Source organism: Pelodiscus sinensis, chromosome 33, assembly GCF_049634645.1.
Source record: "Pelodiscus sinensis isolate JC-2024 chromosome 33, ASM4963464v1, whole genome shotgun sequence".
Classification (NCBI taxonomy): domain Eukaryota; kingdom Metazoa; phylum Chordata; order Testudines; family Trionychidae; genus Pelodiscus; species Pelodiscus sinensis.
Window position 1 is genome coordinate 4919356 of NC_134743.1, and position 26963 is coordinate 4946318.

The 26963-nt window shown below is 47.1% G+C and overlaps 1 long non-coding RNA gene across 1 annotated transcript; it reads right to left on the bottom strand.

Moving 5' to 3' along the window:
* Positions 1 to 18050: 18050 nt before the first annotated feature.
* LOC142823324 (uncharacterized) lies at positions 18051 to 26721 on the bottom strand. Its single transcript, XR_012898581.1, has 5 exons — positions 26458 to 26721; positions 23132 to 23152; positions 21740 to 21760; positions 20771 to 20803; positions 18051 to 18077 (listed from the first exon to the last, which is right to left on the bottom strand). It is a non-coding gene; the product is annotated as an uncharacterized LOC142823324 (long non-coding RNA).
* Positions 26722 to 26963: the final 242 nt, after the last annotated feature.

The window sequence follows — 26963 nt, forward strand, 5'->3', positions numbered from 1 at the left end:
GTTTTTCCAACCTCTTTCTGTGAGGAAAAAGCCTCTTTCCAAAAGAGCTCTTTCGGAAAAAGGCGTGTGTGGATGGGGAAGAGGGAGTTCTTTTGAAATGAGAGGAAAGAGGAAAATGCAAAGGTGCCTTCGTGGCCATTCCGTCCACAGTAATTACAGCTTATATGAGAGATAGCATCCGTTCAGAGTGGACACTATCTTTTGAAAAAGCAGATCACTTTTTCAATGTGCTTTTGCTGTGTAGACACTCTTTTGGAAGAAGTTTTTTTCAGAAAATCACTTCTGGAAAATGTCTTATGAAAGAAGCCTGCAGTCTAAACATTGCCCCGATGCAAAGTTCGAAAGGTTTTTCAGGAGCACAGGAGGAAGGGGAGATTTGCACAAGTAAAGCCCTTTGGCATTTTTTTCTGTGAGATTCATCATCCAGCCTTTTAGTTATTCATCAACCAAATATGCCAATAAATCTGAAAATAATTTTCTATGAGAAAAAATCAGAATAGAAAGCTTCATCTACATTGCTTAAACTCCAGGACAGTCTACAAGACCAACAGGCAGACTCAAATATCAGGGAAATGGGAGTCTGAATATTAACACTGTTCTTCATTTTATTATTTTGCTTTTGCTCCATTTTGGATAAGCAGGGGTTTGTTCTGAAAGATTTTTCAGTGCTATCTTCCTCTCATTTTTCACTTGGGGCTCATCTAGTTTCAGTCTCAAGAATCTAAAAGGATGCTACAAGGAGGAGGGGGGGAAATTTGTTCTCCTTGACCTTTGAGGATAGAACAAGAAGCAATGCACTTCAAATACAGCAAGGGAGGTTTAGGTTGGATATTAGGAAAAACTTTCTAAATCAGGGGGTATGTCTACACTACAAAGATAATTCGAAATAACAGACGTTATTTCAAATTAACTTTAATAGCGTCAACACACATAAACCGCTATTTCGAAATGAATTCAAAATAGTGGAGCCCTTATTTCGAATTAGGTAAACCTCATTCTACAAGGAATAACACCAAATTCGAAATAGCTAATTTGAAATAAGTGCTGTGTAGACAGTTATTTCGAATTAGGGGGCTTCCAGCCATTCCCAGGGAGCCCTGGTGGCCACTCTGGGCACAACCAGGAAAACTCATCTACTCCCGCCCCAGCCCCGGAACCCTTAAAAGGACAGACTCTGGCCACAGTGCCTGTGCCAGTTGCAAGCCTGCCAGCACACAGCCAGCAGACCGTGCACCTGGCACAGGATGAGCCAGCAACCCGCTGCCACTCAGACCTCCAGCGCTCCCCAGGACCAAACTGGTGGCTCCCAGGAGCTTGCCAGGGGCGGAGATCGTGGGCCTCATTGAGGTTTGGGGGGAGGCCTTCAATGTCCACGATCTTCAGTGCCCACGATCTTCACACTAGGTGCAGGAATGTGGCAGTCTACAGCCACATGGCTGCCTGCCTGGCCACCAGAGGCCACATGCACAGCCAGGAGCAGGTGCGGAGTAAAATCAAGGAATTGCGGCAGGCCTATGCTACGGCCTCCCAACCAGGGGCTGACTCGGAGGACTGCCCCTACTATGAGGCCCTGGACCACATCCTGGGGGGTCAGACTGTCCGTGCCCCCCTGGTCATCACTGACCCCAGGGCAGGGGGCCCTGCCTTTGACACAGGGGAAGAGGAGGAAGAGGAGGATGATGGCAGCCAGGAGCCTGTAGGGAACTTGCCCTGCACCCAGGACCCCCAAACTGAACTGGAGAGCCCGTCAGCAGCCTCATCCGAGGCCGGGAAGGCCTCCACATTTGAGTGACATCACGGTCCCCTTATGCCGGGTGGAGGGAGAAGGGGGAGTCCAGGGACCATGCGCGTGGGCCTTGACAATCACAGAGCAGGCGGCAACCTGTGCATCTGCCGTGCCATCCGGGACATGTGGCCCCAGCTGGGTGCAATGCAGGGGCCCTTGCCTGTTCCCTACACGTGTCTATGCACGAAGGCACATGACAGGTTCCTGACCCCGGGGAGAAACACTGCACACTGCCCTCCCTCCAGACTCCCCCTCTACACAGAGGCAGGGCACATCTCCCCTCTCCCTCCCCCCCCCCCCGCCCTATACTAGAGGCAGCACAGGGGCTGAGGTGCAGTCCTGGGCCAGCTCACACTCCCGGGAATAGCAGGACGTGATGGTGCAGACACCTGCCATTCTTGCCTTGCAGAAGGGGGCTGGGATTCACCCAATGTGTCCCCAGGGAGAACTGACCATTGCTCTTGTTTCACTGCAGCTGCAGCACCTGCGAGTGCAGGATGCACCACCCCGCCTGGACCATCCACCCACACCCAGGCCAGCAGGCGCACCCGCAACCTGGAGGAGTTCCAGAAACAGCAGCTTCACTTACAGGGACGGCAGGTCCACATCCAGGAGCAGTGGGTTCAAGAGGACCTGCAGCTGTGGCGGGAGAGCTTGTGGGAGCTCCAAGAACAGGGCTGTGCCCTCCGTGAGCACCTGCAGGCCCTGGTGGACCGATTGTCACCTCCTGCTGCTCCAGACCCTGTGGTCGCCCCAGCTATCACTCCTCCTCCCACCTTTGCTCCCCCTCCCACTTCTTCCACACACTCCATCCCTTCTGCCGCACCCTCCCCTCCACTCCTCCCCCAGGCCCCCGCACCCGCAGTGCTGCGAGATGAGAGGGCCGGCAAGACACCCAACCCTGAGCTTCCCCTCCCCCTTCCTCCCCTTGCCTACCCCTTCCAGCTCCCTCCTCCCAGGTTTCCCCCTCCCCTCTACCACCCTCATTCCTACCCTCCCCCCACCCTAGTTATGTGAAATAAAGAGTTTTATGTGGCAACACAGGTGTTTTTATTGTATATCAGGAAGGGGGGTTAGGGAGGGGAAAGGGGAAGGAGGTGGGGGTGGAATGTAAGGCACAAGGCCCCAGTGTGGCCCACCAGGGGGACTTCAGTCCTCCTCTTCCTGGAAGCTCTTCCACCGGGCTTCCCAGATGCGGACAGCTCCCCGAAGGGCCTCCTGGCTGGCAGCCGTGCGGTGCTTTGTGTTCTGGCCAGCCAGGTGGGCAGCCTCTGCCATCCAGGCTGGCAGGAAAGCCTCCCTCTTCCTCTCACACAAATTGTGGAGCACACAGCACGCTGCCACCACATGCGGAATATTGTGCTGGGAGAGGTCGAGGCGGGTGAGGAGGCACTTAAACCGTGCTTCCAGCCGGCCGAAGGCCCCCTCGACTACAGTGCGGGCCCTGCTGAGCCTGGCATTGAAGGGAGGGGCTGACATGTCCCATGTAGGGCTTCATCAGACAGGGCTGTAGGGGATAGGCCGCATCTCCCAGCAGGCAAATTGGCATGTCCATGTCCCCGACCCTGATGTGGTAGTCAGGGAAGAAAGTCCCGGTGTGCAGCCTCTGGCTCATGGAGGAGTTGCGGAACACCCGTGAGTCCTGTGCCTTTCCGGACCAGCCCACATTGATGTCCGTGAATTGGCCCCGGTGGTCAGACATGGCCTGCAGGATGACGGAGAATTACCCCTTCCTGTTGTTGTACAGGGAAACCTGGTGTTCCAGGGCATGAATTGGGATATGCATCCCATCAATTGCCTCCCCCCCCCCTGCAGTCGGGGAAGCCGAGGGCGCCAAACCTCTGGATAACCACATCCAGATCAGTGAGGCGGACAACTCTGTGGAGCAGCCCCCTCTTGATGGCCTTGACCACCTGCAGAGAGACACACCAAACCGAGGGTCACTGGGGTGCCCAGGTGGCTGGGAGTGTTCATTCCCCACCACTGCCCCGTGCCCCACTCCCATGAGCGACCCCCGCTGCAATCCTGGCCATCGCGGGCGGTCTGTAGTGTGGCTGGGACAGACCGAACCCTCCCGGGGACAGCACTTTCACCTTCTACCCCCCCATTTTCCCTGGGGCAGCCCCCCTTCCTGGCCCAGGGGCCGGTGAGTGCTATACCTGCATGACTACCACTCCGATGATGGATCTCCCCAAGCCGAACTGGTTCCCCACAAATCGGTAGTTATCTGGCATGGAGAGCTTCCAGAGGGCGATGGCCACCTGCTTGTAGAGAGGAATGGTGGGCATCATGCGTGCATCCCGTCACCACAGAGCAGGGGTGAGCCACTTGCAGAGCTCGAGGAAGGTGTCCTTCTTCATCCTGAAGTTCTGGGTCCACTGTTGGGATATGTCTACGCTACAGCACTAATTCGAACTAACTTAATTCAAATTAGTTAATTCGAACTAAGCTAATTTGAATTAGTGCATCTAGACCTAAAAACTAATTTGAATTAGCGTTTTTCTAATTCGAACTAGCATGTCCACATTGAGTGGACCCTGAACCGAAGTTAAGGCTGGACAGAACCAGTGATGGCAGGGCATCAAGTTAGGTCTTAGAATGTGGAGCTGCTGCCTCAGGCTAGCCGAGGGCTATGCTTAAAGGGATCCGACCCCCACCCCGGACAGATAGTTCTCAGGGTTCCCCGCTTGCTTGTCTACTCCGATGAGGGACAGCAAAGCAGTCCTGTCTTGGAGTGCCCTGAGTGCCCACACTTGGCACATCACAGCACTTGCTGCAGGCTGCCATCTGGGGGAGTCAATCGGGGGGCTGTCAGGATCCAGTATGCCCTGCAGGAGAGCTTCCACCCCGAGGAGCCCAAAGAGACACCCCAGTCCTCCTCATCGGGGGCTCGTGCCCCATTCCTCCCTCACCTCCTTCCACTTACCCTTCCCTAGCCTCCCTTCCTGATGCAAAAAATAAAGGACGCGTGTTAAAAATAGAAACTCTCTTTATTTAACAAAACTGAGGGCGGGGGGATTAACCTCTGGGGAGACTGGGAAAAGGAGGTGGGAGAGGGGAAGAGAGAGCATGGAAGAGGGGAGGGGGAAACCTGGGAGGAGGAAGCTGGAAGGGGGAATCCAGGGGAAGAAGGAGGAGGGGAAGTATAAAACTATGGTACGCCATATCTTCAGTACTGTGTACAGATATGGTCTCCTCACCTCAAAAAAGATATTTTGGTCTTGGAAAGGGTTCATAAAAGGGAAACTACAATGATTAGGGGTTTGGAACAGGTCCCATATGAAGAGAGGCTAAAGAGACTGGGACTTTTCAGTTTCGAAAAGAGGAGACTGAGGGGGGATATAATAGAGGTCTATAAAAGAATGAGTGGGGTGGAGAGGGTGCATCAAGAAAAGTTCTTCATTAGTTCCCATAACAGAAGGACTAGAGGACACCAAGGCTGTGCCTAGACTGGCCAGTTTTTCCAGGAAATCAGCCGCTTTTCCGAAAAAACTTGCCAGCTGTCTACACTGGCCGCTTGAATTCCGCAAAAGCACTGACTTCCTACTGTAAGAAATCAGTGCTTCTTGCAGAAATACTATTCTGCTCCCATTTCAGGCAAAAGTCCCTTTTGTGCAAAGCTTTGACGCAAAAGGGCCAGTGTAGACAGCTCAGATTTGTTTTCCGCAAAAAAGCCCTGATCACAAAAATGGCAATTGGGGCTTTTTTGCGGAAAACCGCGTCTAGATTGGCCCGGACGCTTTTCTGCAAAAAGTGCTTTTGAGGAAAAGTGTCTGTGCCAATCTAGACACTCTGTTCCGAAAATGCTTTTAGCGGAAAACTTTTCCATTAAAAGCATTTCTGGAAAATCATGCCAATGTAGACGCAGCCCAAATGACATGAATGGACAGGAGGTTTAAAACTAATAAGCGAAAGTTCTTCTTCACACAACACATAGTCAACCTGTGGAACTCCTTGCCACAGGAGGCTGTGAAGGCTAGAACTATAACAGAGTTTAAAGAGAAGTTAGATACATTCATGGAGGTTGGGTCCATGGAGTGCTATTAGCCAGGGGGTAGGAACGGTGTCCCTGGCCTCTGTTTGTGGAAGGCTGGAGACGGATGGCACGAGACAAATCTCTTGGTCATTGTCTTTGGTCCATCCCCTCTGGGGTACCCGGTGCTGTCTGCTGCCGGCAAACAGGCTACTGGGCTAGTTGGACCTTTGGTCTGACCCAGTACGGCCGTTCTTATGTTCTAAGCTCAGGGCTCAGGGTCGGGGGTCTCACTGGATCAACTTGATTTTCATGCAAACCTGCGCCTGGGTTTGCATGTGGCCTTTGGTGGCCAGGCTGACAGCTATCCTGCTATAGACGGCCACTTTCCTGTGTCTAGTGCAGAGGTTGTGGACGTTAGAGGCCTCCCCCCAAACCTGGATGAGCTCCACGATCTCCGCACTAGACCAGGCAGGCGCCCGCCTCTTGCGACCCTGGGCAGGCTCCTGGGAGCCACCAACCTGGTCCCGGGAAGAGGCGGAGGGCTGGGTGGCAACAGGTGGATGGCTCGTGCCGTGCCACATGCAGGGTCTGTTGGCTGGGTGCTGGCAGGCTTGTACCTGGCACGGGCACTGTAGTCAGACCGTGCTCCTTTAAGGGCTCCGGGGCTGGGAGAGGGCAGAAGAGTTTCCCTGGTTGGTCCCAGAGTGGCTAGCAGGGCAAGCTGGGAAGGGCTAGCCTCCCACTAGTTCGAATTAAGTGGCTACACAGCCCTTAATTCGAACTACTTAATTCGAACTAGGCGTTAGTCCTCGTAGAATGAGGTTCACCTAGTTCGAATTAAGTGCTCCGCTAGTTCGAATTAAGTTCCAACTAGCGATTTGCATGTGTAGCGCCTATCAAAGTTAATTAACTTTGTAGTGTAGACATACCCTGAGTTAACATTCCCAGGGATACATCACTCTGCCAACAGCTCAGAGTCTGGTCCCATCATTCTAAAAACTATGGATCTATGTCTTCTCTGACTTCCAAGGGTCTCACTCAGGAAAAACACAATTAGAATGAAGGGCTTATAGCTGCTTTGCTTTACCAGAAAAAATGGCACATACCAGCCCCCAGCTTGTATAGGCAAGTGATTTTAAACTTATAATTATCCTTCAGCCTGCAGAGGAACAAGGTAAAGGATAGAAGGCTACTCAATATTTTGGTAGAACATTGCTGCCATCTAATTAAGAATCTAATTTACCTAACCTTTGAACATAGGAAAATATAGGTTAAAATTGACTAAATATATATATATTCAATGTAATTAGAGTAATGCTTTTATAACGTATTCTCAGCAAAAGGAAAATTTGCAACATTAAAAATATTTTCAAAAATCAATGAACCAAACTCCACTAAGAATAACTCATAACTGGAAAATAAATTCACAGGCTCTGGACTGGAAATATTCTGAAAAAACATTGTTTTCATCAGCAAGTTCCAAAATCATCTAAACCAAAAATTCCTTTAAGAGAAAGGAATAATTCTGAATATAAAATCATGGGGAACATTTTGTAAGATGTGGATGTGCCACATAATAGCTGCTTAGTTAAGGCCTGGAACCAAGCAGACCCAGGTTCTAAGAAAGGAAAGAGCAAGGTGTTGACTATTGGTTATTCCAGGGTGGGTAACTCCCATTTTTCAAGCAAAATTTTAAAAATTCTCAGATTCATCCCATAATAGTGTGGAGGCAGGAAAAAGGAACAAGGGAATTTGTGTGCAGCCATCTTGGTCTTGTTAACAAGAGAGCAAAAGTCAGGCTAAGTCTGTGGCCTGACAACCCGAGATCTGTAATTAGACGCTGCCTTTGCCTCTCGCCTCCATACAGATATAAGGGTAGAATGCTGACTCTGGCAGGGACCTTGAGATAAGGAGCATCTGGGTGGAACTAAATAACTGTTAGCCATTGGTGTTTGGAATGGGAAGGAGACTAATTGTTATTATTATACAGGCAGTCCCCGGGTTACATGGATCCGACTTACATCGGATCCCTACTTACAAACGGGGTGAGGCAACCCGGCACTAGCTGCTTCCCCTCAGCAGACCAGGGAGACGCGAAGCTAGCGCCTCCCTCCCCCCCCCCCCCAGCAGACCAGGGAGACGCGGAGCCACTTTTCTCAGCAGACACCTCAGCTTGAGAATAAAGGACTGAGGGAAGTGAGGTGTGGGAGAATAAAACTGAGCTCTGGAGAAATGTTTGGCTAGAGTTTCCCCTACAATATGTACCAGTTCCGACTTACATACAAATTCAACTTAAGAACAAACCTACAGTCCCTATCTTGTACGTAACCCGGGGACTGCCTGTATTTAATAGACAGTATATAAACTGCTTCATAATTGCTTGTATTTGAAGATCTTCCTCGGAGGGGAGGGGGCTCCCCCCTGTCCAAACCAGTTTTTCCCTTGCTGCAGCTCGTAATAAAACTGCCTCTGGCTACTTGTTGCTTACAAACTCAGAGTGAGAACAAATGTTTTCTTCCACAATAGTATAAATTTGAAAACCCCACAATATTCCAGAAAATCCATTTTCGAGACAAGTCTGCACTTGGTTCACTCTTTGGGTATTGGTGGGCATAGAATCATAGGACAAGACCTCAGGTGGTCATCAAATCCAGCCCCCTGCTCTAGGCAGGACCAATCCCAACTAAATCATCCCAGCCAGAGATTTCTCAAGCCGAGATGTAAAAACCTCTAGGGATGGGAATACTTCTACCTCCCTAGGTAACCAATTCCAATGTTTCACCACCTCCTAATGAAATAGTTTTTCCTAATATCCAACCTAGACCTCTCCCACTGTAACTTGAGACCATTGCTCCTTGTTCTGCCATCCATCACCACAGAGAACAGCACCTCTCCATCTTCTTTGGAACTTCCCTTCAGATAGTTGAAGGCTGCTATCAAATTGCCTTCCCCCCTTCTCTTCTGAAGACTAAATAAGCCCAAATCCCTCAGTGTATTCTCATAACTCACGTGCTCCAGGACCCTAATCATTTTCACTGCCTTCCACTGGACCCTCTCCAATGCGTATACATCCTTTCTGTAGTGGGGCCCCAGAACTCCAGATGTGGCCTCACCGGTGCCAAATAAAGGGAAATAATCACTTCTCCAGATGTACTGGAAATGCTCCTCCTAATGCATCCTAATATGCCATTCGCCTTCTTGCCTACAAAGGCATACTGCTGATTTATATGCAGCTTCTCATCCACTGTAATCTCCAGGTTTTTTTCTGCTGAACTGCTGCTTGTCCTTCTTCCCTTTTTTAAAGATGGGCCCTACATTTGCCTTTTTCCAATCATCCAGGACCTCTCCCAATCTCCATGAATTTTTAAAGACAATGGCCAAAGACTCTGCAATGGCATCTGCTGAATATCTCAGCACCGTCGGATGCATTAAATATGGCCCCATGGATCTGTGTATGCCTAGCTTTTCTAAATAGTTACTAACCTGATCTTAATCTACTGAGGGCTGCCTGCCTCCTTTCCATACTGCACCTCCTAGTGCAGTAGTCTGGGAGCTGACCTTGTCTGTGAAGACAGGCAAAAAAAGCATCGAGTACTTCATCTTTCCCCACATCATATGTCACTAGATTACCTCCCACATCCAGTAATGGCCCCACACACTCCTTCATTGCCTTCTTATTGCTAACATGCCAGTAGAAGCCTTTCTTGTTACCCTTCACATACCTTGTTGGCTGCAATTCCAATTGTACTTTGGCCTTCCTGATTACAGCTGAACGCTCAAGCAATATATTTATAATCCTCCCTAGTCATCTGTCCAAGTTTCCACTTCTTGTAAGCTTCCTTTTTGTGTTTAAGCTTGTCAAGGATTTCCCTGCTAATCCAGTCTGGTCACCTACCATATTTGCTTTTCTTAACTGTGCATCAGGATGGTTTGTTCCTGTTACTTCAATAAGGATTCTTTAAAATACTGCCAGCTCTCTTTGACTCCTTTCCCCTTCATGTTAGAGTGCATTAGTTCCCTGAAGGAGTCTACTTTTCTGCAGTCCAGGGGAAGTATTTTGCTGCTCTCCTTTCTTCCCTTGGTCAGGATCCTGAAATCGACCATCTTATGATCACTGCTTCCCAGGTTGCAACATTCATTTTCAGATCACACCCAAGTCATGCACTAATCAACCAATGGATGCAAACATCATGTTGTGGAATGATCACAACTTTGTTATAATAAATAAAACATCTGGTTTTGCACAAGCAAAAGTTTAGGGAAGTTAACACAAAACTTTGATGTTTTTGTGTGGAAACCATCAGCTATCTTCAGGACAACAGCCTGCCACTGTTCAAATAAAGATTAGAGAAGAGAAGCTGCAGCAGAGTGGCAATGCATTCCACATAGCAAAAATAGGAGCTACAATTCTTTGACATCCTTTGTGAAAGCAATGAAGAGCATATGGATGAGGAAGGACATAATTAGCTCCAAGGCTGTAGCCACAAACTTTGCCTCTGCCCAGCAGAGGAGTCTGTGATCATGTTATGGCATCTCAAGACCTGTTTTCAGCACAGTGGGTATGACGGATCAGGCCAGGTCTGGGCACCGCTGAGGGTGTCCGCTCAGGGTGAATTGCTCAAACTCAGGGCTCCTTACAGCCCTTGACCAGAGACCTTCCCAGACAGGTCATAATCCAGTCATACTGAGCAAAACCCCTCAGACACTCCAGCTCTGAGCCACAACCAGCCCCAGGCCTAACACACAGGTGGGGGGTTATAGAACCCAATCTTACCTATCCCAAACAGGTCTTTCTGGACCCAAAGAACCAGCCACAAGTCCCCAGTCAGTTTACATTCTGGATCTTACCCACAAGATCATGCTGATCCAATCCTTTAGAATTTAAAATCTAAAGGTTTATTAATAAAAGAAAGAAAAGATGGAGAGTGAGGTTGTTAAAGAAAATGCATTACACGCACCGAATCACCAAGTTCTCAGGCTCTCAGCAGAGATGTTACAAACTGCTGCCTTAAAAGTCTCTAGTGCACATCCTATTTCAGGATGGGCCAACGATTCTTCCTGGCTTGCTGTTCCTTACAAGGCTGCATTTGGAATCAGTAGTAGAACCAAAGGCCAGATGGAGTTCACCTGATGGCTTTTTAAATCCCTCCTGGCATCTTCCTGGCTAGAGCAGGTCACATGTTCTAGTGACCTACCTCTGCTTCGCATGCTGGCAGTCATTATGCCCTGGCTGGTTTGCAGGTCCCGGACACATTCCTCAGGCGCATATTAGGCATCTAGCGAGCCATTATCCCAGGAGCCTTGCTAATTAGCATAGTCACTGCTATGACTATGCTATGACATTCCTTGCCCATTGCTCTCTCAGACAAAGAATCTTCCAGCATAAGCACAGAGTACATATTTATAACTCCAAATACAGATATTATACAAGTACATGAAGAGCATATACAGAATCAGTAGAACATAAGCTTTCATTTGACACCTCAAATGGCCCCCTTTGTATATACTTTGGGAGAAACAGTCTTCCCCCCCCCCTTAGGTGCAGCAGTGACCTGTGTGATCCCCTTAAAATGCAGTAATATGACATTGGGCCAGACTCCCTAGCATACTGTGGCTGCTGCACAGAATTAATGAGCTAGTTAAAAGCTATTCCTCTTTATCTGAAAAAATTCTCATTGTTGTTCCCTTGTGTGAATTTTTAAAGAATGGACAAACCTCTCCTGAGAATGAACAATCCTTAAATGTGAACAACACAGACATGTCAGTTACATTGAAAAAGGTCACCTGCCCCTCTTGGTAATTAAGGCAAACACCAATTTTCTTGGTTTTTTTCTGCACCATGACCCGAGTCCATGGATCAGTTTTTGCCCAATACTCTTTCCCACTAAGACCCAGAACCCAGAATCCCTCTTTTGGGGACAGGGACAGTTTTCCTTTTCTCTCAGTGGATTTTCTGGCCACTCCCAGGTCCCAGTCAGTGCTGCTCCTGACATCCACCTCCCAGTAGTGCTTCCCAGAGGAGAATCCTTCAGAGCCCAGCACACAGACAGTCGCATCAAACCTCTCTGGGTTTGGTGGAACATTTAGAGGTTGGGCTTCATGTTTCAAACTCTTCTTATCCTGAGCAAAGGAGAGGTTGGGATGGGCTGTGTCTGCATCAAGTGTGATGTCAGCTAGAAGAAAAGAGATCTGGTTGTGAGACTCACTTGCAGGAGAATCTACAGTATGAGAGAAGTATACCCCATGGCAGGGTGACCAGTTGGCCCATTATAAAAAGGAACAGTCCCATATATAAGTCTTCCTGCAGGTGTCCCAGCATTTTCTTTTAAAAGGAAAAATTGTTCAATATTTTCTCTCCCCTTAATCCCATCAGTACTGGTAGGTTCTGCTTCTGGTTGGATCCCTGCTTGACACCCACTTGCCCCCCAGTGGGGAGTGGTGGAGTATAGTGATTCATGATGGGGGTGGGGGTGCAAGGCTGGTGGATACAGTCCATCCGGCTGGATGATCCCCCGATGGCCATCACTGTAGCCCCTGCTGCATGCTGGCTCTTGGCCAGCAGAGACACTCTCCCCCAATCCTATTTCTGGCCAAGATTTTCTAGGAGCTGCATTGGCTGATGAGTGAGGGCGGGTGCTAGGTGGCAGTCAGTTATATGTCCCTTCTGCTGACCTCCCATCTACTCTTATCATGCTACCCCTCTCACTGTCCTCTCCCTGCTTTACTCTCTCACCCCTCCTAGCCCCACTGCTTCTCCGTATCCCCCCCTCCAGTGGGGCATGTCCCACTCCAGGCATTATGCAGTGAATAAGCCTCTGGTCAGAGCACTCAGCTCACAAACAAATTGGGCAGCCAGCTCCTTCCTTCCCCACTGCCTATGGTTGGGCCAGTGCCCTGGGAAAGCCAATGACCCTCCAGCCCGGGGTACATGGGAGGAGGAGACAAACTCTGCATGTGTCAAAGCCCTGCACATTGCAGACACGGGGCAGCACCTTTGCTGCTCAGCAAAGCTTTAGAATGGCGTGTAGGGAGGAGGAGAAGTGATGTCCTGCCCATTCATGCCCTGGACTTGCAGGGGCCACAGTAGCCCCTGAGATGGGAATTTAGCAGCCTCTTCACTTTGGCCTCTCCCTCAGCCCCACCAGCTCAGGGCTGTCCCGTGGCACACGCACCCTCCTCTGCTGAGCCATTTCTCTGGCCATGTTTTCTGAAGCCCCTGCAGGCAGGTTCCTGGACTCTGGTTCACAATCCAGCCTTAGGTCTGATCCCATCTCCTGTCTCCTGGTTACAGTGGGGTCAGTGAGGGATTATGGGAGGGAGGGGAGAGGAGGGAAGGGAGGAAAGAAAAGCTCTGCAAAGACATAGGCCAGGTCATGCCATTCCTCTTCCTCCTCACAGCTAGAAGCAGCTCTGGTCCCTTCCTTTCTGCACAGGGCTGAAAGATGCTGCTGGACTCATTCTAGTGTGAACCCAGGCATGAATCTGGGGTAGGTGGCATGTGACTTCATGTGTCCCTGCTCATGTTGCCTCAGGAAGATGCAATGCCAGGTACCAGGAGAGCTGAGTCCATCCTGGGGGCCTAGCCAGGCATGAAGGGTGGAGAGTGCTGGGCAGGGAAGGTTGTGTTTGTCAGTTACCCCCCTCCACACACACAATGTGATAGAGGTGTATAGGGATGTGAGTGTGTGTGACCCATGTGTATGTGTGAGGGGGATGTGTGTGTTACCCATGCCTGTGTGAACCCTAAAGCATTAAAGATAAATAAAAATAATCCAGCTAAGCAGTATTTCTTGTTAGCAGGCTCAGTCGACTTGATGTTAATTTAAACATTTGTACAATAAATTTCTGTTGAATGTGAATAAAATTAATTTTACCAGGTATCTGATATTGAATATAGGGAATATGGTCACCGTACCTATGGGGCCTTTTCCCGCTCAAACAAAACTCCAACAGGCATTCTACTTGAGTAAACACTGCAGGTCTTGGCCAGTGCTGCACACTTGCCAATTAGATGTTACAGTGAGCTATTTTGGAAACAAAACTTTCTGGATATTTACACACAATTAAAAGGGATCCTGAACTCGTCACAGCTTTAGCACCCAAATATGCCAGATTCTGGGCTCAGTTACACTAGTGTGACTCCACAGTAACATCACTTAAACGAATGGCCAAGAAAGTACCCATCAACAATGAAACTGAGAGCAGGATGGACCTCATTATGTTTAACATTATGGGATTATTGGCGTGTGAAGCCTAGCAAATGTATTCTAATGTATCTCATGCTGAGAGGTTCTCACGGGGCATCTATCACCTTAGTATTAGCACCTCTAGCCACATGCTGTGTGTTCTGTTACCTGCAGCGTTCCGAAGCCTTATCCATTCTGAAACGAAAGTGAGAAAACAACAGACACTGAATTAAAGAGGCTTTGACTGCAGATTACGCTACTGTAGCAGTCAGAGGTATCAGCAGGTGCCAGTCGTCTCTGACAGAAGCAGAGAAGTCCCAGACTGGGTATGTCTACACTACAGAGTTAATTTGAAATAACAGACATTATTTCGAATTAACTTTAATAGCTGTCTACACATACAAACTGCTATTTCGAATTTAATTTGAAATAGCGGAACCCTTATTTCGAATTTGGTAAACCTCATTCTATGAGGAGTAACACCAAATTCGAAATAGCTATTTCGAATTAAGTGCTGTGTAGACACTTAATTCAAAATAGGGGGCCTCCAGCCCTTCCCAGGGAGCCCTGGTGGCCACTCTGAGCACAACCAGGAAAACTCACTCTCCTCTCCCCCAGCCCCGGAGCCATTAAAGACGTAGACCCTGGCCACAGTGCCTGTGCCAACTCCAAGTCTGCCATCCCAGAGCAGCAGTGGCCACCAGGGCCCCTGACCCAGTGGCCCCAAAACATGAGCCAGGAAGCCACTGGCAGCCAGCCCTTCACTGCTCCCTAGGAGCAGTCTGCCAGCTCCCAGGAGCCTGACAGGGGCTGGAGATGGCGGGCACCTTCCTGGTCCAGGGTGAAGATCATGGATCTTATTCAGGTTTGGGGGGATGCCTCCAACATCCATGATCACAGCCCTAGATGGAGGAACATGGCCATCTATGGCAGGATAGCTGCCAGCCTGGCCACCAAAGGCCACATGCGAACCCAGAAGCAGGTTGGCATGAAAGTCAGGTTGGTCCGGCGAGACCCCCCAACCCTGAGCCCTGAGCTTCCCCTCCCCCTTTTTCCCCTTGCTTCCCCCTTCCAGCTCCCTCCTCCCAGGTTTCCCCCACCCCTCTCCCACTTCCTTTTCCCAGACTCCCCAGAGGTCCATTCCCCACCCCCAGTTTTGTTCAATAAACTCAGTTTATATTTTTGAACATACGTGTCTTTTATTTGACATCAGGAAGGGGGTAAGGGGTAAGTGGAAGGATGTGAGGGAAGAATGGGGCATGAGCCCCCGGTGGGGAGGACTGGGGAGGCTCTGAGGGCTCCTCGCAGTGGACGCTCTCCCTCAGGGCCTCTTGGATCCTGACAGCCTCCCGATGGACCCCCCCAGAGGGCAGCTTGCAGCAAGTACAGCCGGGGTAATGGCAACCGCCCCTACAAGATGCACTGGCGTGCCCAGGGGCAGCTCTGGCTCCATTTGGCCGAGTGCTGTGGTGTCTCTCATCGAGTTAGACAAGCAAGTGGGGAACCCTGAGAACTGTCTGTCCAGGGTGGGGATAGGGTCCCTTTAAGCACAGAGCTCAGTTAGCTTCAGGCAGCAGCCCCACACGCTGAATCCTAACTTGATGCCCTGCCAGCACTGGTTCTGGCCAGCCTTACCTTTGATTCAGGGTCCACTCAATGTGGATGCGCTATTTTGAATTAGAAAAACGCTATTTCAAATTAGTTTTTGTTTCTAGATGCATTATTTCAAATTAGTTGAACTTTAGGAACTCTGTCTTGCTGCACTCTGCATCCAGAGTTCTAAGAAGAGCAAGCAGGTTCACTTCATGGACCTGGCAGATGTGCTAAGACTCAGACTGCCCTTAATCTTCTCCCTTATGCACTTTTTTGCAGAGAGCTGCTGAAGGCTCAGCTCCATGATGCACAAGGACTCCAGAGACCTCTTGGTTGGCTTCCCAGACTCCCATGCCATGCAAGCATAGTATAGTACTCCTGTAGCATTATGGCGTTTCATAAAACCACACAGAGAATAAAGGATTGGGCTTTTTAGCATCAATGTTCAGTAACCTAAACAAACTCACCCATCTCCTCTTGATGTTTCTCTGAAAAAATATAAGGGAGAGAAGAAAAAAATCACTTCATGCCATTTCTATACAGACTGCCTAGACGGACTGGAATCCTTTTAAATAGCATAACTGCTGGATACTTAGTCTCACAGAGTCTTTATTGGCCATTCAGTGCATAGGGCTGGTATTTCATGACCAACTTCTTACCATTAATTAGCAATGTAGATCAATACATAGTCATAGATAAGAAGGTCGGCTGATGATTGTGATACTACACGTCATATTCTTGGAAATATATTTTGCAACACAAGACAACCATTGATCATGTATATGCTATTTATGTGCGTGTATCATTTTTTATGAGACTTTAGAAATATTAAGTGTCAATCCATTAATTCTAGGTATTCTAATGAATGCTTCAGAAGGGTAGCTGAGTTAGGCTGTAACTGGAAAACAACTTAAAAAACAACTAAACTTAAAAAGCTCCATTCATCTGAGGAAGTTGAGTGTGCCCTCCAAAGCTCATGAGTCTATGATTCCATGATCTGTCTATTTTCACTTGCAGTCACTTCAATCCTACCTTTTATACTCAATAAAAACACTTTTATTTATTAGCACACCTAGGCTGTGTCTAGACAGGCCAGTTTTTCTGGAAAATCAGCTGCTTTTCCGGAAAAACTTGCCAGCTGTTACACTGGCCGCTTGAATTTCAGCAAAAGCACTGACTTCCTACTGTAAGAAATCAGTGCTTTCTGCGGAAATACTATGCTGCCCCAGTTCGGGCAAAAGTCTCTTTTGCGCAAAACTTTTGCGCAAAAGGGCCAGTGTAGACAGCTCAGATTTGTTTTCCGCAAAAAAGCCCCGATTGCGAAAATGGCGATTGGGGCTTTTTTGTGGAAAAGTGCGTCTAGATTGGCACGGCCGCTTTTCTGCAAAAAGTGCTTTTGTGGAAAAGCATCTGTGCCAATCTATATGCTCTGTTCCGAAAATGCTTTTAACGGAAAACTTTTCCATTAAAAGCATTTCCGGAAAATCATGCCAGTCTAGACGTAGCCGAATGGTGGAGCAAGCACCTTGGTTATCTGCTCACAGATCTAATTACTCTGACTGGTAAAAACTGACACCTTATTTCTAATCTCAGTATTTTTCTTTCTCATCTTCAGCCACCACACACCTGTAACATAGCCTTGGCAACTTTTTTTTTCTGTAGAGAGAAGAAAAGAGCCAGTAACATTGTTAGGATTTATTCTGTCCCTCTTCACTGAACACAAGAAATATAAGAATATCCCTGCTGCAGCTGTAGAAGTCGGAACACAAAGCAGTACCAGAATTTGTATTATGTAGACTGTAACTATCCAGTAAACTCATCAAACTCACCCATTTTGTCCTCGAGATCTTCTGTAAGAGACAAAAATGGGGAGAAGCAGAAAAGAGTTCAGTTCAGTTAGCTACAAACTGACTGGGGCATATGGGATTATTTCTTTAATGAGTAGTGTAAATATGGGCCATGGTTGGTGAGAAGCATAGAACCTTCTTTGACTATTGGATCTGTGATGTCGTCTCATGCCCATTTCCCTACATAGCGGAAAGACAAGATTCTATGTTTTTAATCAATGAAATAAGAAACTCCATGACCACAACTAATTATTAAAAGAGGCAAGTATGGCACATAAATCACCTTTAATATATGGTATCTGCTGTGAAAGGTGCAGGGACACCCATGATATCACTGGCTATATTCCATTTCCATATTAGTGCAGAGTCCTTTTACGTGCCCATTATCGATCATTCCTTGTCTCAGTGTAGGAGGGTTTAAGGTTCTTGTGGGATTCAAAATAATAATGGGAAAGTCTATTTATATTTCAACAATCTATGAGCGTTACTGATGATATTTAGCAAATATTCACCTATGCTGTTAGCAAAGTAAGATTTAGAAACATCTCCAGCAAAAGCAGAAGAAAGGATCAGTGGCTCATAATGAATCAGCCATTTACTTTTCATTCTTCGAGACACTCACGTGTCATTAGAGCACAGAAAGGAAAAAAGAACAGACTTACTTATTCTCTTCTCTGCGATTTCTGAAACTGAAAAGGTTTGTATTAATGGCAACAGCACATTTTATCATCATACTGCCAAAGAGGAAGGTAACTAATAATAATTTAAAACAAATACTGAGAGCTGTACTGTCTGATTGGAGAATAGTTGTGAAAGTTCAGTTATCTGTATATAGCTAAAACTAGTAACTACTAATTATTACAAGAGGCAAGTATGACACACAATGGTCCCCCATATCTGACTGTACATCTGTGAGTCTGACTGTTCAAGGACTCCTTCTAAATTGTAAGAGCTAAGGCCACCAAATTCCGTAGGCAGCTTCCTCTTCTCCTAACTCAAAGCCAAGTCAGGATTTGGTTCTGCCAGGACAGTGGGAAGTGATGGGAATGTGGCTGCCTCATGGTCATAACAAGGGCAGTGAGCCCAGGAGACAGCTATACTGCCCACTGGAGGCAGCTGTGCCACCAAAGGAATGGCCAGATTGGGCTGCCTGTTGCCATATGAGGAGAGGGGAGGGAGAATGCCCTCTGCACTCCTCTTTCCTCCTCCCTCAGAGGGACTAGCGGGGAAGGAAGAAGCCCCACCCCACCCCAGAAGAGCTGAGAAGGAAGAGAGAAAGCTTCCACACCCTGTCTTTGGAGGGGCTCAGAAGGAGGGAGAAAGCTGACCTCTCCCCTTCGGGAAAGGCCAGCCCCCTACCATAAAGGATGTGGTAAGTCTCCGAGTCATCTATAACAGGTCTCGGATGAGCTGTGAGCCCAAGTTGGCCTCTTTTGTTATTCTTGACTTGAGGCTTCTTAGACTGTCCTTGTAGAAATCGCAATTTTCATACTTTAAAAAAAAGCCTTTTTTAAAGTCCCTTTATTATAATTTTCATTAGCTTTGGGAAATTAACCCTTTGGCGCCAGAACTGTATGCATATTTGGTAGAGAATGCCCTCTGCCTCCTCATAAGGAATTTAATCATGGGATGATTATTGGGCCTGTGCAACTACAAATATTGTATTCAGTGATAGATTAATGTTTATCAGTGAGAATAAGGTGCCAAACAGAGTTATCCTGTGGTGGGTGCAGCATTGTTTAAGCACATTTTAAAAATATTAATGATGTGTTATAACTATTTGCATGTTACTGCAAGCAAGGGAGTGAAACAGGCAAGAAATCAAAGTAGATTTACTGAAGAAATGGTGAGAATATAATTGTTCTAACAAAAAAAGACACCTCTAGCTAATGAAAAGGTTCATCTGCAGGAAATCTTTCTTTCTGGAGAATGGTCTCATTTCCTTTCTAAATGTGGAGAAAATAAATGTTCATTGGCTAAATATGTGTGCATTTCTCAGGTCTGTACATGCACATACACATGCACACTTTCCCCTCACTGAATACCAGCACCATCGAAACTCATGGAAAACACATCTTTAGACTTGACTTGGACCACATGTTTCAGAAACCCTCCCACTGAAACTTGATTATAAAATGGCCAGTGATAGACAACCTTGTAAATTCTTTCAAAGGCATATTAACAGCACATTTGAAAATGTACACCTTAAGAACATAGGAACAGCCATATTTGGACAGACTAATGGTCCATCTAGCCCAGGATCCTGGCTGCCCACAGTGGCCAACACCAGATGCCCCAGAAGTGGGAAACACAACAGGTGATCCTCACATGATCCCTCCCCAGTCACCCATTTCCAGAAAAACAGAGGCTAGGAACACCATTTCTACCCATCCCAGCTAATAGCCATGGATGTACCTAACCGCCATCATTCCATCTAGCTCTTTTTGAACCCTGTTAAAATCCTAGACTTCACCATATCCTTTGGCAAGTAGTTCCATAGGTTGACTGTGCGCTGAGTGAAGAAAAATTTCCTTGAGTTTGTTTTAAAATTGTTGCCTACTAATTTCATTTGGTGATACCTAGTCCTTATATTGTGGGTATAAGTAAACAACTTTTCCTTATTCACTTATTCCTCACCAGTCATCATTTTATAGAGCTCTATCATATCCCCCCTTAATCTCACTTGAAATACAGTGTCTATTTCTCTAGCTTCACTTCCATATAATCTATCATCTTACACTTTTCTCTATTAGATTGAAGAGTCAATTATAAAATGTTTGTTGCCCTCTGCTGCTTACAGAGCATGATCAAGTAACCCTTGAGAGAGCTCCTGGAGTCTACCAACAGAACACATGTTTTCCAAATGTATAATCATTCTTGAGGCTCTTTTCCCAACACTCTTCAAATTCATTAGTTTACTTCTTCAGTTGGGATACTAGAACACAACACAGCCATCTAGACTTGTTCCATATTCCCATAGAGGGCAGAAACTAATAATATTTTGGGAAAATAGCTTATTGGAAGCCCAGACTAACTGCAAAACCTGATGAGACTTCCCTTTTCCCATATTAAATGTACTTATGTCAGGCTTCAAACATCATTGCCATTTCCACTAATCCAGTCACAAAAGCATCCAAAGCATGCTTACCCTGTGCTGGGCACAATGCCTTTTGAGCTAGAAAGTCATCACTTTTATATTTTAACAACAAAAAATGTTGTTAAATGTTGTGTCATTATAGTCTACACTAGACTTCAAACAGAAGAACGAAACTGGCAAGAAATCAAAACATGTTTACTGAGGAAGCAATGCAAAACTAAGCCATAAAATATATTTTTTTAAATCCTCTTTCAAATGGATTAGGATGGACAAGGTAAATCTTACCTGGTTCAGCATGACCTTTTTTCATTTCTGTATCTGGGGAATGAAACATTTTTCAGTAACTAAATAGGTGTATTTCTCAGGTCTACCCACAAAAATGTCTTACCACCATCTAATCTATGCAAAACTACACAATCACGAATTTTAAATGATCAGGTAAAGACAATCTGCTGTGAAATTTTGTAAATCATTTTAATGGCTAATAAATCTCACTGATTTAAATATATCTTCTTTCCAATCTGAGTTTCTTTAGCTTCACTTTCAGCCTTTGGAACATGTTAGAGCTTTCTCCTCAAGTTAAAGGAGGCTATTATTAAATCTTGGTTCCCTATGAATGTACTTGCAGGTGAACTAGTCACCCCCTGTAGTTATAAAGTTAAATTAGTTAGTTCCAGAATTCTATTATTATAAGGCATGTATTAGAATCCATTAATCATTCTCATCACTCTTCTCTGAAACTTTTGCAACTTAATAACGTCATTCACTAAATGTCATATGGGTTTGATTTAGGATGAAAGTCTGTCATGATCCTGCATAGTTTGGATCACAAAACAATTAAATGCAAGGAAGGAACACAGCCTGAGAACCTTTAGTTCAGACCCAGCATAATGTATAGTCCCTTTTGAACAGAAATTCTGCTATTATTGGAGTCTGCTGGACACTTTTGAAAGAATCTAAGAGGACTAAATACTCAAGCAGAGGGTGATAATTCCAAATGGGCCACTCAGGTTCGGACAGGTAACAGGAAGCAGGCCACATCTCCCGTGCCACCTGCTATGTGAGAGCAATGTTGGCCTGGAGCAGCTGTGCTTCCTGCTATGAGTAGGGAAGATAACACACTGTCAGGATACCCTTCCCTCTTAAAGGCAGTCTGAGAAAGAGAAGAGAGACCAGAGAAATGGATCCTTTCCCCAGGGATATGAGCAATGGGAGACAGGACAATATCAAGTCAATACATGGGTCACCACTCACCTAATTTATTCCTCAATTCAGCTGGAAGAAAGAAAAGACTACATCAATAATGACTCCATTTAAACACTTCTTCAATGTTTCCCCAGATACCATGGATGTACAGATACTCAGTAAGGGTATGTCTACACTACCCTCCTAGTTCGAACTAGGAGGGTAATGTAGGCATACCGCACTTGCTAATGAAGCCCGGGATTTGAATTTCCCGGGCTTCATTAGCATAAGCGGGGAGCCGCCATTTTTAAATCCCCGCTGCTTCGAACCCCGTGTAGCGCGGCTACACGGGGCTCGAACTAGGTAGTTCGGACTAGGGTGCCTATTCCGAACTACCGTTACTCCTCGTGAAACGAGGTGTACCGGTAGTTCGGAATAGGCACCCTAGTCCGAACTACCTAGTTCGAGCCCCATGTAGCCGCGCTACACGGGGTTCGAAGCAGCGGGGATTTAAAAATGGCGGCTCCCCGCTTATGCTAATGAAGCCCGGGAAATTCAAATCCCGGGCTTCATTAGCAAGTGCGGTATGCCTACATTACCCCGCTAGTTCGAACTAGCGGGGTAGTGTAGACATACCCTAAATGAATTATATTGTACAAAACCCGGGTTGACTTTAAGTTAAAAAGGAGAAAAACAACTTGATAACTAAACAGGTGGAATAGTAAATGGTAATGATGGTCCAAACTTTGGGGGATTGGTCATCACTAGCAGATATTGGTGTACATTGTGCTTTGGTTCTCCAATGGTGGCTAATGAAGAGTTTGGGGACTGACCTGTGGCTGCCAACATGTCAGTGGGTCTGTCCTTCCCCCCAGATACAGACGTACAACAGGGAGAAGGCCACTATCGGCGAGGAATGGGAGACAGGAAAAAGCCAGTGCAGACAGCATTTTAAACCTTTGTTGGGTACTTTCACTAGCCCATACTGCTGTGAAATTCAATGCCATGTGTCGTTAAAGGGATTCGAAACTCTGATTAGGGCCAGCAGAGCATCATGAGATCTTTTTCATATGGGTGGGGGAGAAAGGTGTCTTGGGAGCTCTGCAGGGGAGATAGCTCCCCAGGCCTGGGGAGACACCGTTTTCTGTGTGTCCATGTGGCAGTGTGGGGTGTCTGCATGGCCTCAATTCTTATAGCACAGGCACTGCTCTAGCTGTTCTGTCCTCCTGCCGCCTGCCCCCAGAGCTCTGTCATGCAGCATTTCTATTCAGTGCATGGAGCGGGCAGCTGTGCCCAGGTTCTGACTGCCCTTTATCCTCTCCCCTCTCAGATCCTGTGCAAGGAGCAGGGGAGGGCTCAGCTCCATGATGCACAGGGGCTCCAGACACTTCTGGTTTGGATCCTCTTCTTTGCACTCTCCCGAGGCTGTGTAAATGTGGCCAGGGAACTAGACATGCTCACCAATTTCCTCTTCAAGTTGCTCTGCAAAAACACAATGGAGAGAAGGAAGGAAAAATTCAATCTCGTCCCATTTCTGTGCAAATTGGAGTTATAGAATGCGATCTTTTGAGATACGATCAAAACGGGGTTGTTAATGTCACAGAGCCTACCTCACACATTTGAAAAATAGGGCTGAAATTTGTTGCCTGCATGCTTATGTTGACAAAAGAATAGATTCTAGTATATTTGTAATGTGCTAGTATCTTCATGTTTACAAATAGTTGCCAAAATGGGTAAATACTGCCTCATAGTCTCCAAGGGAAGAAGGGGCTGCTGTCATCGTCTCATCTGATCTCCTGCATAACACAGGTGAGAGGAATGCCCTGTAATAGTTCCTCAGATTCAGACGTACAAGAAGGAGACGACCACTGGGTATGTCTACACCAGCTTGTTAGTTCGAGCTAGGAAGGCAAATGAGGGCAACCACAGTTGCAAATGAAGCCCGGGATTTAAATATCCCGGGCTTCATTTGCATGCTCCCGGGCTCCGCCATTTTTAAATCCTCCTTAGTCCGAACTAACTGCCCAAGGCCAGACGCAGCAGTTAAACGTTAATTCGAACTAACTCCTTAGTTTGAATTAACTGTTACTCCTCGTGGAATGACGTGTAACAGTTAACTGCTGCATCTAGCCACGGGCAGTTAGTTCGGACTAAGGGGTATTTTAAAATGGCTGCGCCCGGGAACTAATGAGCTAGTGTAGACATATCCTGTGTGAGCAGTGTGGGGAGAGGCAGTGTGTCTGCCTGGAGCTGCTGAATTCCTTGCTAAGGCTGAGGATGAAAATGGACAGTCAGGATCCTCTTCCCTCTCAGAGGCAGCCCAGGAAAGGGAGGAGAGAGCGCAGCAGTGACTCCCCTGGGCAAATATCCAAGTTATAGGAGTGAAGAAGCATAGCAAGGGTGCACATAGGTCTTCACTAACTTAAGTCCTTATTCATCACAGCTTTAAACAAAGCAAATACAGACTGCATTTTAAACCTTTGTTTGGTGCTTTCACTAGCACGTATTGCTGGGAAATTGAACAATATTTTGTATTAGGGTTTCTGAAATTCAGGACAGTGTTAATATTGCTTTTTGGGTTAATATTGCTCAGCCAAGTCAAAGCCATCTTACCATTGACCTGGGATGGGAAAAAAATAGATACTTTTACATGTGTGCCTTTTTCTGTGTTAAGCTAAATCGATTTAGTTTCTTGAGTCTTTCTGCACAAGGCTTGTTTGCCAATTCTTTTGTCAACTTCTTTCTTCAAAAGTGGATACCAGAATTGGGCTCAATATTCTAGCAGTGCTCACATCAGTACATAATAAGCAATTTCTATAGCCTTTCCACTTCTACCCATCTTCATCCCTTGCCTTTGAGCCTAGTGGGTAGCCAATCTTTTCCTGCTGAGCAGATCAAACGTGACCGTAATATTATTTGTGTTTTATCTGTTACCCTCCTCTGATCCAGAGGCACCATAAAGTGATCATGTTTGATGCAGTTGGGGCTCTTGGACCCTATAGAGGGGCCATAAAGTTTGGTTTTAGGAATGTAATTATTCAGTAAACTAATCAAACTCAATATGCTCAGCAATCTTTACTCTTATTTTGTCTTGTGCCCTAAGGACCCACCAGAAGGTAGAATGGAGATGCTAAGCTTCATTCATTTTTTGGCTCAGCCCTGCTGTCACTGACGGTATAAACATCTTTTAAACTTTCCCCAGTCTGCTGGCTCAGAGAGTGGATTACTAAACCCTTCTCTTTTAATCCGACCATGCTACGTCAGGTGGTGTGTATACTGTAAGACATTTTTTTTCCAAAATGTTTTTCCTTGCTGAATATATCTGGAAGAGGGAGCAGGCGTATTGTTTCCAAATGGTCTCTACTCTACTGCAACCCTATCCTCTGCCCCATACCACAGTCCCCTCCTGGCTTACCTCACAATCCAACCCCCTCTCAGACCCAGAAAGCATCTCAAGGGGTCTGCCACTGCCTCCCCCTCTGAGCACCTCTCAATTATCATGCTGAGCTGCCAACACTTTTCCAGTCCACAGAGGTGAAACTGAGGCACATAGCCCAAATTAAATTCAAGGGGATTGAGTTGTTATTGAATGCCACTATAGGGTTAAACTCAAGGGGATTGAGCTCTTCTCTCTCACCCACACAAACACAAGCACACACATTCATTCATGCTCTCAGGAACTCACACACTTACCCAGGGAAAAGGTTGCAGAGAGAGCCAAGACATATTGGCTCAGAAGTTTTTGCCTCTAGCCATTGTTCCTCCCTGGGGAGCTGATCAGAAAGTGGGCTTCTGCCATGCAGGAGCCCTTCCTCCAGCTTCACCATCAAGGAGCATGCCCAGAGCCCTGTCAGTCCGGGTCCTTTGTTTGCTTAGAGCAGCATTGTATCTTTAAATAAGCACAACCTAGCTCCTGGCCTCAGGTGTTTAACCTTGCTGTTTCCCTCACCCCAAACATACCCAGTTTCCATTCACTCACACTTTCTTCTCAGAGGGTGGAATGCAGCTCAGAGGAAATTACAAGCAAAGTGGCTGAGAGTTACAAAGATTGCAAAGCTCAACCACCTTACAAGATGAAGAATTTAAAAGGCAAGGTAGCTGAAAGTTACAAAGAAACAGTTGCAAAGCTTCAAAGCTCAATGGTTAGGAAGATACCTTCCAAAGCACAGCAACTGACTGAGAACAATTCCCATCTATAAATCATCAGTAAGGGTATGTCTACACTAGCCCCCTAGTTCGAACTAGAGTGGCTAATGTAGGCATTCAAACTTGCAAGTGAAGCCCGGGATTTAAATAACCCAGGCTTCATTTATATGTTCCTGGGTGGGCACCATTTTTAAATCCCCTTAGTTCGAACTGACTGCCTGCAGCTACACGTGGCAGTCAGAAGTTAATCTGAACTAAGTCCTTAATTTTCTCTCAAAATAGCCCCTTTTTTCCCACAAAATAGCAGTATTTTGCAATAGCGCCATTTTGCGAACGTGCAAATGAAGCACAGGATATTTAAATCCCTGCTTCATTTGCAATTTCAAAGGAGAGATCATGTGTAGATATACCCTGAGGGTATGTCTACACTACCCCCCTAGTTCGAACTAGGGGGCTAATGTATGCATACCGAACTTGCTAATGAAGCCCGGGATTTGAATTTCCCGGGCTTCATTAGCATAAAGCCGGCGCCGCCATTTTTAAAAGCCGGCTAGTGCGAACCCCGTGCCGCGCGGCTACACGCGGCACGGACTAGATAGTTCAGATTAGGCTTCCTAACTAGGGGGGTAGTGTAGACATACCCTGAGAGACTAAAAGTCTGTCAGATGGATGCTAGGGCCGAGATCCTGACTGATGGCTCCTGGACATAAGTCAGCTCTTGACTGGAGAATCAAGGTATCTTGTCTGCTATCCTCACTTTGGTTTACTCCATGGTGTGAAGGACCCGACAGGGTCCGCACTAGCCACGGGGGGGAGGCCCCCTTCCATCCCAGGGAAGCGGCTGCCGGAGGAGGCAGCGGCACTGAACCCGACTGCCGGGGCCTCAGGCGCTGGGCAGCACGGGCGGGCGCGCCCCAGGGGAGGCAGAGGCGGGGCCGAGCCGCAGAGCAACATCCGGCCAGTGCGCCGCGATTCGCCCCGCAGGAGTGGCCCGGGAGGCGCGGGCCGGAAGACGTCGGAGGGGCGGGGCGCAAAGCCCTGACGTCAGCCCCCGGAGATGTCAAAAGCGGCGGCCAGACGCCCAGCCAGAGAGAAACTTGCCAGAGTCCACCCTGGTGCTCCAGAGTAACCGGCCCCTGGGCCCCCG